Raw genomic sequence first — 20,057 nt, 5'->3', positions numbered from 1 at the left:
GAGGCCAGAAGTCTGAGATGAAGGTGTTGGCAGGGCCATGCTCCTTCCGAATCATCCAGGGGAGACCCCTTCCTTGGCTCTTTCAGCCTCTGATGTTGCTGGCAGTCCTTGGCATTCCTTGGCTTGTAGGGCATCACTCCAATCTCTGCCTCTGTCATCACATGGCTATCTTCTCACTGTGTCTCTCCCTTTTTTATAGGGACATCAGTCATATTGGATTAAGAGCCCTGCCTACTCCAATAGAGTTCATCTTAACTAGTGACATCTGCAACCACCCTGTTCCAAATAAGGTCACATTCTGAGGTACTGCAGCTTAGCAATTCAACATATTTTGTTGAGGGACAAAATCCAATCCATAACAATAGCTAAGTTTCTTTTTTACAAATTATTTTGAGTTATAAAGGTGCATTCATGATGGCAGGATGCAGGATGCCGTCTGTCCACTGATAATTGTCTGCCCCTTCGATCATGTGCTGTGGTCACGGTGAGGCAGCTGCCCCACCCAGCATTACCTTTTCCAGCTGCCTTTGCTTCCAGTTGTAACCACATGACTAGTTCTCACCACTGATGTGTGGATAGAATTGAGGTTTGTCAGTTCAGTTTAAGTCTTCAAAGACACTGGTCCCTTTTTTATTCTCTTTTTCTGAGGCAGAGGACTTGAGGCATTAGGGGATAGCAGAACTCCATGGAGGATAACTGCCTGCCCAGTGACCGAAAATATTCAAATTGGTTTTTTATGAAAGTGAGAATTAAGCTTCTGTCTTGTTTAATTTAGCCATGGAACTTAAGTGGTTTACTTGTTATAGCCACCTGCAGCAACACAACTGTTTCATTCAAAAGACCCAGTTGTTTTTCCTTTCATCATTTTCTCACAGAATTTGATACTCTGCTAAATGCTCCTTTAAATTCCAATATGATTTTAAACTAATCATGAAGGAAAGCAAAAACATATTATATCATCCTAACTTTGGACAAGCTATAGGGATAGATAGATATTATATACTATATTTCCTACAAAATAAAAAGTCCTTACATAGTACAGATATATATATATATATCAGTTATATTAGTAACTTCCTTGTGAAAAGCTGATTTTTTGCTTAATTTTCTATTGCTATTAATAATGCCGTAACCCATGGTCTTTATACTACACAAATAAGGAGAAGCTAAGGGTGACAGAGGAGGCAATGTGTTCTTCTAGGGTCACTTTTTCATTTATCATTCGAATATCATGCAGTCCTACCCGGTTTGGGGATGAGAACAGAAGGATATTTTAATTTCCAAATGCACAGACTTTTAGGCAAATATCTGTCTGTGTGTCTGTTTGTTAAATCCTTTTGGCTCAGACATCTCTGGTGAGTTGTTCTGGCACCATTCACATTTTAGTATCTCAAGAATAACAGGAAGAAGCTTAAGAGACTTCTCAGGAGAAAAGGCAACTTCATGCCATGTGGAGATTTAAGAATAAAACACTCATGCTGAAGGCTTAGAGATGGCAGGTGGTCTTTATAAAGGAACATTCTGTGGGTTCTGACAGATTTACCTATTGCAGAGGTCCTCCACATGGAGCAATTCTGCCCCCCTGGGGATCAGTTGGCAATATCTGGAGATAAGTTTCGTTGTGACAACTGTTTTGGGGGTCGGGGGCTGCTACTGGACTCTAATGAGTAGAGACCAGTGACATTGATCAACATCCTACCATGTACAGGTCATTCCCCCAATAAAGAATTGTCCAGTTCCAAATTTCAGTCCTGCAAAGGTTGAGAAACCCTGACTGGGAGTAACACGTGAAAATTAACTATGTCTACATACTCCTTTGATGAAGTTTGCTTTATTCTCAAAGCTGAAGTTTCAAGCAGAATAATCGTGAAAATCCTAAGAATGATATTGACTAGCTTTCATTGAAATCTATGTGCCCAAGCACTGTGATAACTGCTTTACACAGCAAGGAGTGCTTTACAAATTTATAAATCTCAGTCTTGCTCTTTTTTTTTTTTTTTTTTTGAGATGGAGTCTCACTCTGTCACCCAGGCTGGAGTACAGTAGTGAGATCTCAGCTCACTGCAACCTCCACCTTCCACGTTCAAGCAATTTTCCTGCCTCAGTCTCCCAAGTAGCTGGGATTACAGGCACATGCCACCATGCCCAGCTAATTTTTGTATTTTTAGTAGAGACGTGGTTTCACCATGTTGGCTAGACTGGTCTCGAACTCCTGACCTCAGGCAATCTGCCTCCCGCAACCTCCCAAAGTGCTGGGATTACAGGCGTGAGCCACCATGCCCGGCCCTCGGCTTTGCTTGTAATGCAGAAAATAAAGATAAGAATCTAGGTAACAGAAAATTAGAGACATTTTTTAGAGTAAATTTAGATTTAATTGAAAATCACAGAAACACTGAATTAAACCATCAAAGAAGCCCAACTTTGTGAATGCTAATACTTTTAGAGGAAAAATTATCATAAAAACACTGAGTCAACCAAAATATTACTCAAACAAATTAGTTAAGAATAGTATATCTTTCTGAAGAATATTTAGCCCTGTGAGAAAACATGCACAAGATAATGTTCAATAAAAAATATTAAGCTGGGCACAGTGGCTCACGCCTGTAATCTCAGCACTTTGGGAGGCTGAGGCAAGTGGATCATTTGAGGCCAGGAGTTCGAGACCAGCTTGGTCAATATGGTAAAACCCCATCTCTATTGAAAATACAAAGATTAGCTGGGCATGGTTGTGCGTGCCTGTAATCCTAGCTACTCAGGAGGCTGAGGCGGAAAAGTTGCTTGAGCCTGGGAGGCAGAGGTTGCAGTGAGCAGAGATTGCACCACTGCACACCAGCCTGGGCGACAGTGAGACTCCATCTCAGAAAAAAAAAAAAAGATAATAATTCAGCTACAAAACTTAAAAGTATGATCCCAGTTCACAGCTATGCTTTTTTGATGAATGAATACATTGATTAAAATATTGGAGAGAAAATATACCGTAATGAAATACACTGAAATGTTGTCTCTAGGTAATGAGATTTGTTTCTTCTTTACTATTTCAATTATTGTGTAAATTTTCCAAATCGAGCATGTATTATGCACTACAAGGGAGGTAGATAAAGGAACTAGGGGAGAGAGACGAAATCTCTTTGGACAGAAACTATTTTGACAACATCAGCGATAAAAGATATGCTCTTGATTGAACTATTTATGACTGTTTATATTGGCTGTATTCATGAATTGTATGGAATAGCTCTGGTGGAATAAATGACTTTCTTAAGCAAATGTAAGCGAAACATGACTAATTAGTTCACCTAACCAAATGTGCTTTGGAAGCGTTCATTTTCATTATGCTGTATTTATTTTTGTTGGTTTTCTCTGGAAAGCATATGAAAAAGAGGGGGAAAGAAACATTTCAAACATTAGATACAACTATTTCAAATATTCATAGGCTAAATAGAGGAAAAAAGTGAGAAAAATGTCTTACCTATTTAGTACTTGTGTTTAATAGTTCCTTTACTAATGAGTGTAAGAACTGACTGTTAAGAGAAATTTTCTTTCACGTACCGTTTTCTAAATTCCAATTTGAGGGCTTTTACAATTCAGATATCTTAGAACTCTGGCTTTTGACCACAAAAGCCTAAGATAAATAGTATGGAACGTGAAACAAAACAAGACAAAACAAAACAAAACAACTCAGTAGTCTGAGCTTTGATGTTGGGAATGCAGCACGACACACTCAGATTCAGGAATCCTTTCTGTTCAGTTGCAAGCACAGATTAAAAGACACCAGTCCAAATATAGGAATAGTCTCCCCAAAAATGAGAAATCTTCTTTTCCAAAATGAAGCCAATTGAATTGTGAAAACTAGTTAGATATTTTATATCGAGTTTACAGTGAGGCCATTCCAATTAGGGATGCTAAGAATAAGAGACCCATTTCTCGTTATTCTTTATCATTATTAAAAAAACCGTGAATCAACATTTGTGCTCAAGCGCCGGTAGCCAGTATTTCTCAACCAGGGTTACTTTTAACCCTCAGGTTACATTTGGCAAGGTTTGGAGATATTTTTTAGTTGTCACAACTGGGAGATGTGACTTGCTACTGGCATCTCTTGGGTAGAGTCCAGGAACACAACTTTAAAGTATGCATTCAATAAATACAGATCTCGTTGATGTTGATCCTAATCCCAAACTGGATTTACAATTTTTTTTTTTTTTTTTTTTTTTTTGAGACGGAGTCTCCCTCTGTTGCCCAGAAAGGAGTGCAGTGGCATGATCTCGGCTCACTGCAGCCTCTGCCTCCTGGGTTCAAGCGATTCTCCTGCCTCAGCCTCCCAAGTAGCTGGGATTACAGGTGCCTGCCACCACGCTTGGCTGATTTTTGTATTTTCAGTAGAGACAGGGTTTTGCCATGTTGGCCAGGCTGGTCTCAATCTCCTGACCTCAAGCAATCCACCCACCTAGGCCTTCCAAAGTGCTGGGATTACGGGTGTGAGCTACTGCACTGGCCTGGATTTAGAATTTTTAAGGCATCTGTTACTGAGAATTAATTGATAGAAGCCCTGAAATCATGAATCTAGGATAGTCAGACATAAACTATGTAACTTCTCATTGTAAAAGTGGATAGGTTTTTATTATTTAAATTCACATACGTTTGTTCCTATGTGGGGATTTTTCTTATACTGAAGCATGGACTTAAATAGATTATTATTAAATTAGGAAGTATGCCAATCAGTAAGCTATTGTATCTCAGCTCAATCCCAGTCTTCCACACTCCTCTTGGATGTTGGAGCTGAGAGTCTTTTGCCAGTTGGCTCCCTAGTAGGTTCAACCAAAACCAGGGATGCAGGGAGACTTTGAGGCTGGAGGAGGCAGAAGGGGCCTGCTATTTACTGCCTGCTTGTTCCTGTCAGTGTCATCCCAGCAATGGCTCTATGCCTGGAAGTGGCAGTTCGTTCGCTTCCAGGATTTGTTTTTCATATCTCTAGAACCAGTCTCATTGTACCTCCTCAAAGACACTAGCATCAGCCAAGCAGTGTCCCCTCTTCAGAAGTCTGGAGCCCATTCCTATGTGGCCGCTCCTGTGATGTCCTAGGCTCTGATAACCCCAAACTCTTCCCTTTGTTCCCTCAGCCCAAGAGTGGTAGTGGCTTCTTGAAGTTACTGCTTCTACCTTATCTCAGTAGCCCTTTATGTCCCTTCAGTACTCCCATACCTGTTCAACCAATTTCTTAGATTAAATTCTTTTTGTTCACATACTTGATTTGATTTTCATTTTCCTGACTGGACCCTGATTGAAAATTTAAACCTTGTACAAAATTTTATCACAGTATAGTTATTTATCCTGATCTGAAATATGAAGATGCATAAAAAACATAATTTTCAATCGTTTGACTTGATTTATTACACAACAAAACCACCAGAAAATCAATGAGACCACAGACACAGCCACCGGTATTGTTACTTATAGTCTGGTATTTTATACATGACATCTTCAGGCTGACTGAAAATAATAGCACCTACTGAAACTTGCATTCCGTTTCACCACTGAAAGTCTTTGGACAGTCTTCCTTGGTCATTCAGGGTTTTGGTGAGTTTTTCTAGTTCCCTTTAGGACTTACCAAGCACTCTTTTAGGTTCATAAAGGGTTAGCAGCCATAATTATTGTATCTGGCATCACTGATGCCCAACTACTCTTCCTATTATTGAGAGCAAGCAGACACAAAATAAAAACTTTCTATGCTCAGGGGATAGCCCAACTCTACTCCTGAACAACAGGACTTTGGAAAGAGGTACTTAAGAAAGCCTGTTTGAATCTTGAGTCTTTCTAAAACAGGACCAATGGCACTGTGTTGTAAATATTGATGGAGCCTCCAAGTAGAGCCCATGCTCTGTGTTTTGCTTTCCCCATATATAAAATATGTGAAAATGAGCCAACTGACCAGATGGCCTTGAAGTGACTTCCAACACTGACTCCTCTTAAAAGCTGTGATAGTTACTAAAAACTTTCCAGTAGCTGTAAGGTTTGCTGGAATGATTGGAGGGTAATATGGAGCCTAATGTCTGGCTGGCTCATTTAGAAAGAAAGATGTACAAAGATAAATCTCCACATGGAATTGAGTAAACTAAGAGAGGAGGGCATAGAAGGGAAGGGTTTGATAGAAAGACATGATGCAGGAACCAGGGAGTGCCCCAGAAAATTCATTTGGACAGCTGTCCCCTGCTCCAGAGTCTTCTGGGAAAGCTCAAAAGTTGACCCCTGCAGTCACACCTACACTGCCCTTGACAGTTTTCTTTCCCTAACCCGACTTGTTGGAGATAGGGTTCCTGCCCTCAAAGACCTCATAACATGCATGGAAAAGATTGAGCTATAATTCAATGTCTTAGTCCATTTTATGCTGCTACAACAAAATACTTGAAACTGGATAATTTTAAAACCACAGAAATTTATTTCCTCACTCTTCTGGGGGCTGAGAAGTCTAAGATCAAGGTGCTAGCATCTAATCTGGTGATGGCCTTATTGTTATATCCTCATGTGGCAGAAGGTAAAGGGGCATGCTGGACAAACCCTGCATGAAGCGAAGCCTCTTTTATAAGGGCCTTTATCCCATAAATGAGGGAGGAGCCCTCATAGCCTAATCATCTCTGAAAGACCCTACCTCTTGATTCTATCACATTGACAACACCTGAATATTGGAGAGGACACATTCAAACCATAGCACTCAATAACTGCATGATGATAAGAAGCGTAAATGAATGAACAACTCATCATATCTGCAGTGGTGGTGCATTTTAACTAAGAAAGGCATCAAAGATACCATTTGAATTGAATTTTGGGGAAGTGTTCTAGATCAGTGGAGGTAGGGAGGGACTGTTGAGATCGGGAACAGCATGAACAAGAGTTCATGTTCTTGTGGTTCATGGTTCAATGTGGGGAAACGTCTGACCTGTCTGGGGGAATGCTCTGTGGGGAATTAGTTGGATTGGCAGCCCTGAAAGGAGGAGGTATATGTGTTTATTTATGCTAGAAATGTGGCCTATGGCTGGGTCTGGAGACCTTATATGCTATGCTAGGAGCAGAATTTATTCTGCAGCCAAAGGGAAGCTACTGGATGATTTTAATGAGGGAAGTGACATGAACAGCTCTGTGCTTTAGAAAAATGCCTCTGTAGCAATGAGAAGCACAGATTGGAGCAGAGGGGAATTTGAGAGACCCAAGGGAGGAGACATCTTTTTATCCAGGTGGGAGAAGGTAAAGCCATGAGCCAAAGTGATGGCTGTGGAGGCAGAGAAAAGGAGATTCAAGTGGACCAGCAAAACAATACAAAAAAAAAATCTGTTGAAAATGGAAGCTGGGAGAAATGGGAAATGACAACTGAATGAAAGATCCTTGACAAAATGATAAATATAAGCATAGTGGGTGAGGACAGTTTTACCTTCTCTCTTTCCTCCAATGACCCTCTTACCGTCACTTTCCACCATGCTTTGCGCATAATAGGCACTCAAATATTTGCTGAATTATTTCATTAATTAAGCTAACCTTTTATGCTATTCTCACACCTTTATTCTACAGATAAATTGTTTTAACTTTGATTTTATTTGTAGCATTTGAATTTCTGTAGTAGATAAGGATAATTCATGACACATTAAAATATTGACATGTCAGGAGGAGGAAGCCTTCTTTTTCTTTTCTTTCCCTTCTCTTCCAATGTTTTTTTGGAAATTCACTTTAATATTCTAATCAAAATGTAAAAACCAAAAAATGAATAGACAGCAGAGTTGTTAGGTGTTTATTATAATAAATGTGCAAATTGCCAAGTTTCCCTTCAGTAGAAAACAAGATGACTTTGGGAGGCCAAGGCGGGTGGATCACCTGAGGTCAGGAGTTCAAGACCAGCCTGGCCAACATGGTGAAACCCTGTCTCTGCTAAAAAACAAAAACTATCCGGGCGTGGTGGTGGATGCCTGTAATTCCCAGCTACTTGGGAGGTTGAGGCAGGAGAATTGCTTGGACCCAGGAGACGGAGGTTGCAGTGAGCCGACACAGTGCCACTGCACTCCAGCGTCAGCGACAGAGTGAGACTCTGTCTCAAAAAACAAACAAAAACAAACAAACAAACAAACAAAACAAGATGAAAACCTAGTGGTGACGACTGAATTTGGTGTGGGAAGGTTGGCGACACAGTGGGAATGTCAGCATTTTGCTTCTGTGGGGCCCAAATTGTCCTCAGAATAGTAATAATAATGAGTAGACACTGAATTAAATAGTAGACATCAACCTGCTAGAAATCATGTTGTGGATATTGGTCACAGGTGCTACTATAATGAGTGCTGTTTAGAAACCAGTTTTGAGTTTTGCTTGGAATTTATGTTGTGCCTGAGTGTTTTATAACTTGTTTTTCAAAAAATTAAATAGTGGATTGGGGGAAAGGGGAATGGAGAGTGATTGCTAATGAGCACAGGGCTTCTTTTGGAGGTGATGAAAAAGTTCTGGAATTTGTGTGACGGTTGCACAACTTTGTGAGCATAATAAAAATCCCTGAATTTGAATTTGAATCATAATTTTAGCTAATGTTTTAATTATCATTTTATGTTCTATTAACCAGATCAAAAACTTGTTTCACTTGATTTTTAGTAGATTTTATTTCATTTTATTGTTATTTTTGAATAGTTCTTTGATTTACTTGGTTCAAAAGGCAAAATACACGAAACATTATTCCTCAAGAAGTTTTACTCCTGTGAATATTTATTCTTATTTTCCACCTTTTCTTTACAAAAGGTGGTGTTATATATATATATATATATATACACACACACATTGTTCAGTGCCTTGGATTTTTCACTCAACAATATGACCTGGACATCTTCCTACATTGGAACTTAGAGAACTTCCTAGTCCTTGGATTTGCAGTTGCATGGTATTCCACTAGTGGAAGTAAGACAACTTATTGAATCAGTCCCGTGAATCATCTGATTTTTAAAATATGAAGATATAATTAAATAGAATTTTGAAATGTCAGTGGATAAAGAATATACACACAACTCACATGTACATCTGATTTGAAATATTTTGGCTTATGGAATGATCAGAGAAAAGAAATTTGTTACTTATAAGCTCCAAAATAATAATTTATGAAAGAAATCCTGTAAAAACTAATTTTGAATCAAAATGTATAGCAGTTATAGAAAAGAAAAAAAATCAATGTGCATAGAGCAATTATGTTCTAATATTTTAAATGAGGATATGTTTCTTATTAGAGTTTATTAAAGCTCAAATTATGTAATGGTGGCTATTCTGTAACTTTACATTTAAAAGTAAAATAACTAAAGCCTTTTGTGTTAGCAAATTAATTTTCTGAAATTTTATTCATTTATCCTGGGTCGATGTCTAGATTTCAAAAACAAAAGCAACATACTTTCGTTGACTGTAGCAAAGCAGAAACATAATTACATATCAGATTAAAGCTCAAACCATGAAAAATGATCTAATGTTTTCCTTTCACATTTATTAGGAAAACAATCAAAAGCCTTTTCTAATATTAAAGTTATTTTTTGAAGTCTTACTCAAAGGAATCCTAGATTAATCATAGATTTAAAAATCCTCCCATTCGTGCCTGGGGTTGAGGTCCTCCCTCGCCTAGGCAGAGGTGGGAGCTTACTGGGGCTGCTGCGGCCCTGCTTCCTCCTCCCCATTTCTACGCTCCTGGGACCATGTCTGCACTGGTGGGTGCTAGAGCCAGGAGAGACTTTTGAGATAATGTACAGTCTCCTCATTTTACGTATGAAGAAACTGGGGCTTAGGGAAGAAAATGAAGTTGTCCAGGTCACTCAACTAGTGGTAATGCCAGGACCAAGGTGAAGATGCCTGGAGGTGTCAGGGCTGTGGGGACCACATTGCTCCAAGCCAATGATGATACAGGACTGTCAATGAAGCCTGGCACAGCTGTTGCTTCTGGTGTTCAGAATGCCAGGATTCCCTTACCGGGTGGTACTATGAGAAGGATGGGAAGCTCTACTGCCACAGGACTACTAGGAGACATTTGGGGAGTTCTGTCATGGGTGCTCCCTGCTGACGACAGGGCCCATTATAGTGGCTGGAGATGTTACAGTAATTGGTTAATCAGACATGTGCAGGGCAGGAGAGGGCTCCTCCACACCAGGAATGTCAGGCGACCATTAGGTGATGGTCGGGCAGTTGTTAACCGTCTCTCTAAAATAATAATTGGTTGCAGCTCGTACCAGGGAAAGGCAGTCTCCCAACACATTAAAAAAAACTCTGAAACTGGTGATCAGCAGCTCTCTGATAAGATCTCAGGACTTGGGTGAGTGGGCTCAAGCATGTGCACTAAGAGGCAAAATGGTGGACTTTAACTGGTCTATGACCTTCCTCTAGGAATGCTCGACTGGTAAGGGGAAAAGCACCTCAAGTGAGCATGTGCACAACTTCAGTAAACACACGTGCATGCAGCCCCTCCCAAGTGTTAGCAGCCCACTGCACATGTGGACAGCCCACCCCAAGGGAAGAATCAGGGGAGACAAGATGCAGACCCCAGAAGAATGCCAACATGTAAAACCCCAAGTCAAAGGTCAAACTGCACACTTGATCTCTGAAGTCTCCTGCTTGGCCCTCTTCCAAGTGTGCTTTACTTCCTTTCATTCCTGCTCTAAAGCTTTTTAATAAACTTTCATTCCTGCTCTGAAACTTGCCTTGGTCTCTCACTCCCTCTTATGCCCCTCGGTCGAATTATTTCTTCTGAGGAGGAAGAATTGAGGTTGCTGCAGACCCATGCAGATTTGCTGCTGCTGATAGGGAGTTCAAGTACCATTCAGAACGCTTTGCCTGTATGAGCTATAAGGTGACCATTGAGGATGGGGATGCATATGCCGTGATGCTGCGTGTCACCCTATACTGTGGAAAGTGCCACAGTGAGGTGGTGCTGGCACCCATATTTGAGATACTCTCCACAGAGTCCATTCAGGACCAGCTGCCCTACTCTGTCATGCTCATGTCCATGCTGGCCACCACAGAGGGCAGGCAGAGCTTCTCCGTGTCCGTGGAGAATGCCTGCTCCAACTATGTTACCACCGTGCAAGTAAAAGAGGTCAACCAGATGCACATCAGTCCCAACAGCCGCAGCGCCATCCACCCCAGGGACCGCATCCTGGAGATCAGTGGAACCCCCATCCACACACTCCAAGTAGAGGAGTTGGAGGATGCAATTAGCCAGATGAGCTAGACACTTCTGCTGTTGATTGAACATGACCCCGTCTCCCGATGCCCAGCCCAGCTGCGGCTGGATGCCTGGCTCTCTCCCCACACGCAGAATGCTGGACACCCTCACGCCCTCAGCACCCTGGACACCAAGGATAATCTGGAGGGGACGCTGAGAAGATGCTCCCTAAGACTCAGCAACAGCATCTCCAAGTCCCCTAGCCCCAGCTCTCCAAAGGAGCCCCTGCTGCTCAGCCATGACATCAGCTGCTGGGAATCCCTTTGTTGTTCCAGCACTCATTCAAAGCAGATCTTCCGGTCCTGTGACCTGATCCCCAGGGAGGTCCTGGGGAAGGGCTTCTTTGGGCAGGCTATCAAAGTGACACACAAAGCCACAGGCAAAGTGATGGTCATGAAGGAATTAATGCGATGTGATGAGGAGAACCAGAAGACTTTTCTGACTGAAGTGAAAGTGACGTGAAGCCTGGACCACCCCAATGTGCTCAAGTTCATTGGCGTGCTGTACAAGGACAAGAAGCTGAGCTTGCTGAGAGGACATTGAGGGGGGCATCCTGAAGGACCTTCTGCAAAGTGTGGACCCGTTCCCCTGGCAGCAGGAAGTCAGCTTGGCCAAAGGCATCACCTCCAGAATGGCCACCACCAAGAAAAGTACCTTGCACAAGAACAACTTCAAGAAGTGCTACATGGTGGTGGGAAACCTCTACTGGATGACACCTGAGATGCTGAATGGAAAGAGCTATGATGAAATGTGGATGTATTCTCTTTTGGGATCATTCTCTGTGAGACCATTGGGCAGGTGTATGCAGATCCTGATTTCCTTCCCCAAACACTGGACTTTGGCCTCAGCATGATGCTTTTCTGGGAGAAGTTTGTCCCCACAGACTGCCCTCCAACCTTCTTCCCCCCGGCCATGATCTACTGCAGAATGGAGCCTGAGAGCCATTCTCGAAACTGGAGGACTCTCTGTACCTGGGGCAGCTAGGCATCCCGCCGCCTGTAGGGCTGGAGGAGTTGGACCACACTGTGAGCATGCAGTACGGCCCGATCCAAGACTCACCCCACTAGCCCTGCCCAGCCCCCTGCAGGGGGGTGTTCCACAGCCAGCATTGCTCCTCTGTACCCCATCCCTGATGTGAGCAGGGTTTTTCCGGCTTCCTGTGGATTGGCAGCTTGTTCAGAAGCAGAACAAGCCGGCAGGGTAGGGTGGCTCACACCTGTAATCCCAGCACTTTGGGAGGCCGAGGCAGGCGGATCACCTGAGTTCAGGTGTTGGAGACCACCCTGACCAATATGGAGAAACCCCATCTCTACTAAAAATACAAAAAGTTAGCCGGGTGTGGTGGCACATGCCTGTAATCCCAGCTACTCAGGAGGCTGAAGCAGGAGAATTGCTTGAACCCGGGAGGTGGAGGTTGTGGTGAGCCGAGATCACGCCATTGTACTCCAGTCTGGGCAACAAGAGCAAAACTCCGTCTCAAAACGCAAACAAAAAAGAAGCACAACAAGCCATCTCTTCTATCTCCCCAGGAGACGAGTGGATGCAGCGCCAGGAAAATGTATCTCCACAGGTTTGAGGGCCTGGTTACTGTCTGCAAATCCAGCATTCACCTGAAAGCTGTGAACCAGACCAAAAAAAAGCCTGGCCTTTGGGCCAGGAGGAAATCTGTTATTCAGATCCACCCAGGAGCCTCCAGGTCACGCTGATTAGCGTAATCTCTTACACTAATCAGCGTGACCTGGACTTGCTAGGCAGGATCCCAGCGTGAACCTGCCTGTGAACTCTGAAGTCTATAGTCCAGCTGGGTGCAGGAGGACAAGTGGGAGTGTGCACGAAGGAAAGACTGGTGGCCAGAAGGCACTCAAAGGATGTGAAAAGACAGTGGTGCTCCCCACTTCCACTCCGGGTCCTGCCCTTCCTGGAGCAGAGGTCGAGGGAGTAGGTTTTGAAGAGTCTTGGTGTGTGGCACAACTCTAGCCAGCCCAGGAACAACATCAATGTGAGGGGAAGCTTCCACCTCATGTTTTCAAACCTAATTACCCGAGACTGGCTGAGAACTTATGGGAAACAACCTGTCTGTTTGCAACAGTCACCTTCAAGCAGAGGAAGAAGCTGGGGGACTAGAAAGAAAGAGGCCCTGCCCTCTAGAAAGCCCACATCCTGGCTTTTGTTACTCATACCCTGGTGGACTCCTCAGTCAGAAGCCTAAGACATTTTGCCTAGAGCTAGATGGGTTCTGGAGGACAGTGTGGCTTGTCACAGGCCTAGGGGCTCAGGCAGGGGAGTGGGAGTGTCAGCAATCTCTTGGCCTTGGCCTTGTGGCAGCCACTATTCACCCTTCAACATGCCTGGTTTAGGCAGCAGCTTGGGCTAGGAAGAAGTACTGGCAGAGTCCCAAAGCTGAGATGCTGAGAGATACACCTCCCCAAGCTGGGCCAGCTGACTTCTACCTCCCTCATTGGCTGTCCCACCTCACTAGTTCCTGGCTGCAGCTGCCTGAGCCACAGCTGCAGGTACTGGAAAGCCCTGAGATGACCCTCCACCTAGGCTCCGAGAGCTCCAGGGACCCTTTGGCTCAACTAGATTTGCATCCTCCTAACTGTGAGCTTGCGCCATGTTTAACAAATTGAGAATAGGTTTGGGGTATTAATGCAATGTGTGGCCGTTGTATTGGAGTGATGTGTGTGTGTGTGGGGGGAGTGATCCAGGAAAGTTGTTGTTGTTAATATTATCTTGTCATTACATCTATTGAGTGGTATGTGAAATATCGTACATAGACCTGATGAGCTGTGGGATCAAATGTCATCTCTGGCCAGAGTTTCCTTGCTATACAGACTATACTTACATGTGAAGTTTGCAAGCTTGCTGTAGGGTTGAGCCTGGACTCCCAGCAGCAGCTCAGTTCAGTATTGTGTGGCTGGTTGTGCCTCAGCTGTCCCCAGTAAGTGTGGGAGTGGTGGACCTGAACTGGGCCATTTATCAGACTCAGTAAATTAAGCAGTTAGTATAACAAGCAATTTTTTTAAATCCAAAATTTTTAAAACTAGGGGAACAGTTTGCATGCATTCGTGCATTGCAGTGAGGTTGAGATATACACGTCAACTTTTGAAAACGAGCCAAGAGATTATAAATCAGCATATGAGACTCTTTCTATTCATCTTATTTAAAGTACTGACTTTGTATCATTTACACATTTAGAAATTGTATTTTGCTGCGCAGAAGGGGACAAAATGTGGGGGCAAGTATTAAATTAGGCAATATGCTAGGAAGAACAATCAGTTATTTGTTAGGTACCTATTAATGATTTGTCCAAGCGAAAACTGGTTTCTGAGACTGTTATCTGTAATAAAATACATTTCCCAGCGAGGCAGTGAGGGAGATGATCATAGGTGAATCTTTGCCAATCCTGTGTCTGTTCATTGTTTTGCATCTATTATACACTGGGAGGTCTTGAGGACCAAACATGGAATGTATGACTTTTAAAATATGTCTGGCCAGGTGCAGTGGCACATGCCTGTAATTCTAGCACTTTGGGAGGCTGAGGCGGGCAGATCACCTGAGGTCAGGAGTTTGAGACCAGCCTGGCCCACATGGTGAAACCCCATCAATACTGAAAATACAAAAATTAGCTGGGCGTGGTGGTGGATGCCTGTAATCCCAGCTACACGGAAGGCTGAGGAAGGAGAATCACTTGAAACTGGGAGGCAGAGGTTGCAGTGAGCTGAGATTGTGCCACTGCACTCCAGCCTGGGTGACAGAGTGAGACTCTGTCTCAATAAATAAATGCATAAAAATTCAATATGTCTTGTGATGTTTTAAAATATCAAAATCATCCCATTTAAAAATCAAGCATGATTTTTCAAGGAAATTAATTTTGCTACTTTTCCATTCATGGCACAGGGAGTTGTTTTTGAGAAGTGTTTGTTCTTCAACTTTCCCCTTGAAAGTAAATTTATTTTCTTTCCCTGGTCTATAGGGCAACACCAGTCATAAGACAATTCCTCTTTTATTGCTCTCTTAACGTTCTCCAGCTCACAGGAAACTTCCTCTTCAGGCTTTTATCACTGTACCTTCTAAGTGTCAATTAGTGAGTTCTATCCGTTATTCCATTAATATCCTTTAAAAGTCTATTATATGAAAATGAAAATCCTTGTGCAACTTGTTATTTGAGAAGCAAAGGCAAAAAAAAAAGTTGCTTAGTATATATAGTATGACAAAATAGACACACACGAAAATGTAAATAACAAATCTATAATATGAAATATAGCAATATGAGAAGAGAAGGATAATGCAGGCAGATCATACTTGATTGCTGGGCACATAGGGTCTCCAGACACCAAAGGGGTGCAGACAACAAGGTGCACATGGACGGAGTAATTTGTGTGGATTCACAGAGAGGGAAAGACCGCAACAGGCCATGGGACAGCATTTGGGTGGGCAGAGGGAAGAAGATCAGCACTCACTAAGAAAGCTTGGTGGCGAAGAAGTCCCCCTATTTAGGAGTCAATCACAAGGTGAATGTGGCTGGCATCAAAAACTAAAGGAGAGGACTAGCAAGCCTGGAAAACTGAAGTTGGATTCAGACCATAAAAGGTCTTGCATGTGAGAATAAGGAAGAATTTGGAGTTTACCTTCTTTCTGTTGGATGATTTATTCATCACCAAGTGTTTATGGAGTGCCAGGAACAGTCTCAGGAACCGACAATGCAGTGATGATTAAGACACTCAAAGTCCCTGCTGCTCTGGAACCATCATTGTAGAAGGGAGGAAGACAGAAAATAAACCGGAAAACAAATTAACAAGATCATTCAGGCTGTGCGTGGTGACTCAAGCCTGCAATCCAAGCACTTTGGGAGGCCAAGGTGGGAGGATTGCTTGAGCCCAGGAGTTGGAGACTAGCCTGGGAAATGTAATTGCCCATAGAGACCCCGTCTCTATGAAAAATTAAAAACAAAAACAAAAGCAAAAAAAAACTAGCCCACTGTGGTGGCACACACCTGTAGTCCCAGCTACTTGGGAGGCTGAGGTGGGAGGATCCCTTGAGCCTAGGAGGTAGAGGCTACAGTGAGCAGAGATCATGCCACTGCACTCCAGCCTGGGCAACAGAGCAAGTCCCCATCTCAAATAAATAAATAAAAATAAGATCAAGATAATAATTGTGGTAAAAATAATGAAATAAGATCATGAGAAAGAGGATGACTGGGGCTAGGGACAAATTTTTACTTTTACTTTTTATTTTTATTTTTTTTTTGAGACAGAGTCTTGCTCTGTCACCCAGGCTGGAGTGCAGTGGTGTGATCTGGCTCACTGCAACCTCCGCCTCCTGGGGGTTCAAGCGATTCTCCTGCCTCAGCCTCCCAAGTAGCTTGGACTACAGGCATGCACCACTGTACTCAGCTAATTTTTGGAATTTTAGTAGAGATGGGGTTTCACCAAGTTGGCCAGGCTGGTCTTGAACTCCTGGCCTCAAATGATATGCCCGCCTTGGCCTCCCAAAGCGCTGGGATTACAGGCGTGAGCCACTGTGTCTGGCCTGATCATTTTTTCAAAGCAAGGAAATAACACTATCAAAACAAAGATTTAGAAAGTTACATTTCTTTTTGCTTAATAAACACTCATGCACTAGGGAAAGAATAGCCTTTTGGCTTCCTCTCTTCTTTCTTTTATAAAACATTTATTGAGTGGTGCTTTTCTGGGGACAACTCTTTAATTTAGTTTTCTAAATTAATTAGGGGGATCTCTAAAGATAGAGACTTTTGATCCAAATGAAAAAGTGAGAAGTCCGAGACAAGTTAGCACCTACCCAGTGTAGGTCGGCAAGTTTCTCTTTTGGCTTTTGCTAATGATGATGTTGCTGAAGGAGCCAGGTTTTTCAGAAAAAGGCAGGGAATGGTGGGTCCTGCCATTGATCCATACAGTGTTGGTGAGTGTCCACTACATCTGGATCCAGATATTCCCTCGCAGTCACTTTCACTGAACATTATCATTCTTAAATAAAGGAAAAATATAAATCTGCCCTAATGCTTGTTAATTCGAATCCATGTTTTCACAGGTTGTATGAATCAACACCATTTTAGGCAGTTCAGATTTGCCCAATTGAGGCCTCCTGACCAGATGTGCTATGCTAAGCCAACCACAGTCAGCAGAACTGCCTACAAATATGAACAAAAAATGAGTGTTTCAGATAAGAAATGATCTCCTAGACTTTGTGTCAGAAAACAACTGCATGAGTTTAGAGTTCTGGCTGGGGATTTCTGAAGCAAGCCAATTTCATAATGTTGTTGGTTGCTTTTTTATCCTTAACAGCTTTAGTTTTTCATCTGAATTAAGTATGTGCCTGTAATTTGCCATTCAAAATGTAAACTCCCTTCTCCCCCATATTTTCCCATCTTGTTCCCTTCCCGCCCCCACCGGGACTTTGATCTCCCTAATCTCCTAAATTCTTCCCAGAGATACAGACTTTAGCAGTTCATTCTCTTGGTCCTTCACCATTAAAGCATAGCTTCCCTCCCTTCAAAAGTCTTATTCACTTTCCACCTTCTTTCAACATGTAGCCAGAAAGTCCATGTAGTAGAGCAGAAAGAGGTAGGCTTTGAAGTCAGCAAGACCTGGGTTTGAAAAGCAGCTCTGCCTGAATGGCTGTGGGAATCACTTCATGTTTTAAAGCCCTACTTTCTCACCTATGCAGTGTGCTTGATGGACAAAGTAAATGCTTACCGTATCTGAGGTTTAAAGGAAATAATGATTATAAACTACGGCTAATATAGATATGTATAAGTGCCTGCCATATAGAAGGTGATATACAAGAAAATGTTTGAAATTGAGACTCCTGTTTCCCCCTTTTTTCCAGTAATTGCATGTTTGGAAAATTACCGTCATTCTATACATATGTACATAGAGTATATTTTTCTCTGTGTTTCTGTAATGTTTTAGAACTATGATTTTTGAATTTTAACATGCATGCAAATCACTTTTTTCTCATTTTTTCTGATTCAGGGAGTCTAAGGTTGGGCCTGAGATTCTGCATTTCTAACAAGCTTCCAGGTGACATTGAGGCTGCTGGTTCAAGGATCATGCTTTGAGTGGCAATGTCGTAGAAGGAAAGTTCACAAATGTGGTGTTAGGAATGTATTCAGCTGCATGTAACAGAACACCAGCTAACAGTGTCAGGATTTGTTCTCATGCATTAAGAATCTAGAGGAAGTAGATGGCTACTAGCATTGGTTTTGTGTGGGCCATGATATCAAGCCCAGCATGACTGTGATACTCTTGCTTTTCCCTCAGGCTTGTTGGTGAATGGCCATAAAACTGTTTCAGTTTTATGCTACAGTTTCAGACTTCATGTTCACATTTCAAGGTAGTGAGAAGAGACATATCCCATGCCAGCTGTTTGCTTCTATCAGGAGAGCAACAGTTTTTCAGAACCTCCTGAAAGCTTTGGCTTATGTTATAATGATCATCTTAGTGTCACATGGCCAATCCACCCTCCAAGACAGACTGAGAAAGTGAGCCTTCTGAGAAGAAAGAGTGGGTACTGAATAGGCAACTAGCAGAGACTGCTCTATTTAGGTTCCTCCTACCTTTGTTAAATAACTTCTATATAACTTTCCTCTGATACCTGATCTTTTCATACATACTCAGAAGATACTTGGTAACCCTTTGAAGGTTTACTTAGCTGCCCCAGTAGAGGAATTGCTTTTCTTAGCTCTTATATATCACACAAGTCTAATATGATATTTCTTAATACACAAAGTATAATTGTGAGTTAATAAAGTCAGCTTTCAATTCCTTAAGAAAATGCTCAGATTCTTACTGAACACAGACCACATCACTCACTTAAATAATTTGGGCTCAAATGAAATACTTTAATTTATATTCAAATTAGCTCTTAGTGAGGGAATTAGATGTCAAGAATAATAGGTCAAAGGGAACATGGGAATGTTAATCCCCTGTCTATAAATAGAAGACTAGTGATACACAGATCAAAATTAAGTTCAAACGGCATGCCTAAAATAGACTTTTGCAAATGATGCTTCTAAGGAGGAATTATTTGAGTAAAAATAACTCTAGCTCCTATTTTAAGAAATCTTGGATGTTACAATAATGTATTTAACTCGTGGCAAATAAATTAGTGGATGTCTAATAAAATTATTGCACAAATAAGAATTCATAACAGGAAAAAGACAAGCAGATTTAGTTTGTAGGAAAGTTGAACACTCTACGGAAATGGGGAAGAGAAATAAAATTCATACCTCATAGTGTCAAATTAGAGGTCAATAATAAAATCAGATTTCAATTATTTGAGACTATATTGACATTTCCACCAACTTTATGAATCAGTCAGTCAATATACATGGGAACTTTAGTCTATTGGAGGCTATAAACAAAAATATCAAGTCAACATAATTACTTCTGTGCCCCAGGGATGGTATGAATCCCCCAGCCCCCAAAGAAGACATTTCCAAAGTTGATGTGCAAAGACATGACTTTGAGTTTAAAGCCTTTTTCAGCTGTTTGACTTCAGACTATTCCTTTGCCCTGATGGCAATGTTGACTACGTATAATTGCTCTGAAGATTAAGTGAGAGGATGTAGGGAAGGTGTCAGGCATGCAGTAGGCTCTCGAAAACTTTCTTCTTTCATGCTCTGCACCATTTAGGGAGCTCACACTCTGTTTTCTGTTGTTGCTTGGTTTTCTGATATTAGAATATTAGAAAGGTGCTTGGAGAGAAAGCATACTAGGGAAGACCATAATATCTTAACAAGATGATTCCATTACTTTAAAGGGTTGTTAAGTCCTCAGGATATCTAAGATAAAGACTAAAATAACATCTAAAGGCAAATGTA

General features: G+C 42.0%; 1 pseudogene; it reads left to right on the top strand.

The window, feature by feature from the left end:
- The first annotated feature begins 9,692 nt into the window (after positions 1-9,692).
- Positions 9,693-12,279, top strand: LOC116812260 (LIM domain kinase 2-like; annotated as a pseudogene).
- Positions 12,280-20,057: the final 7,778 nt, after the last annotated feature.

The sequence above is a fragment of the Hylobates moloch genome, unplaced genomic scaffold (genome assembly GCF_009828535.3).
Source record: "Hylobates moloch isolate HMO894 unplaced genomic scaffold, HMol_V3 SCAFFOLD_7, whole genome shotgun sequence".
Lineage (NCBI taxonomy): Eukaryota > Metazoa > Chordata > Mammalia > Primates > Hylobatidae > Hylobates > Hylobates moloch.
Note: the sequence above shows the minus strand (reverse complement) of the source record. Positions and strands in the feature narration are given on the sequence as shown.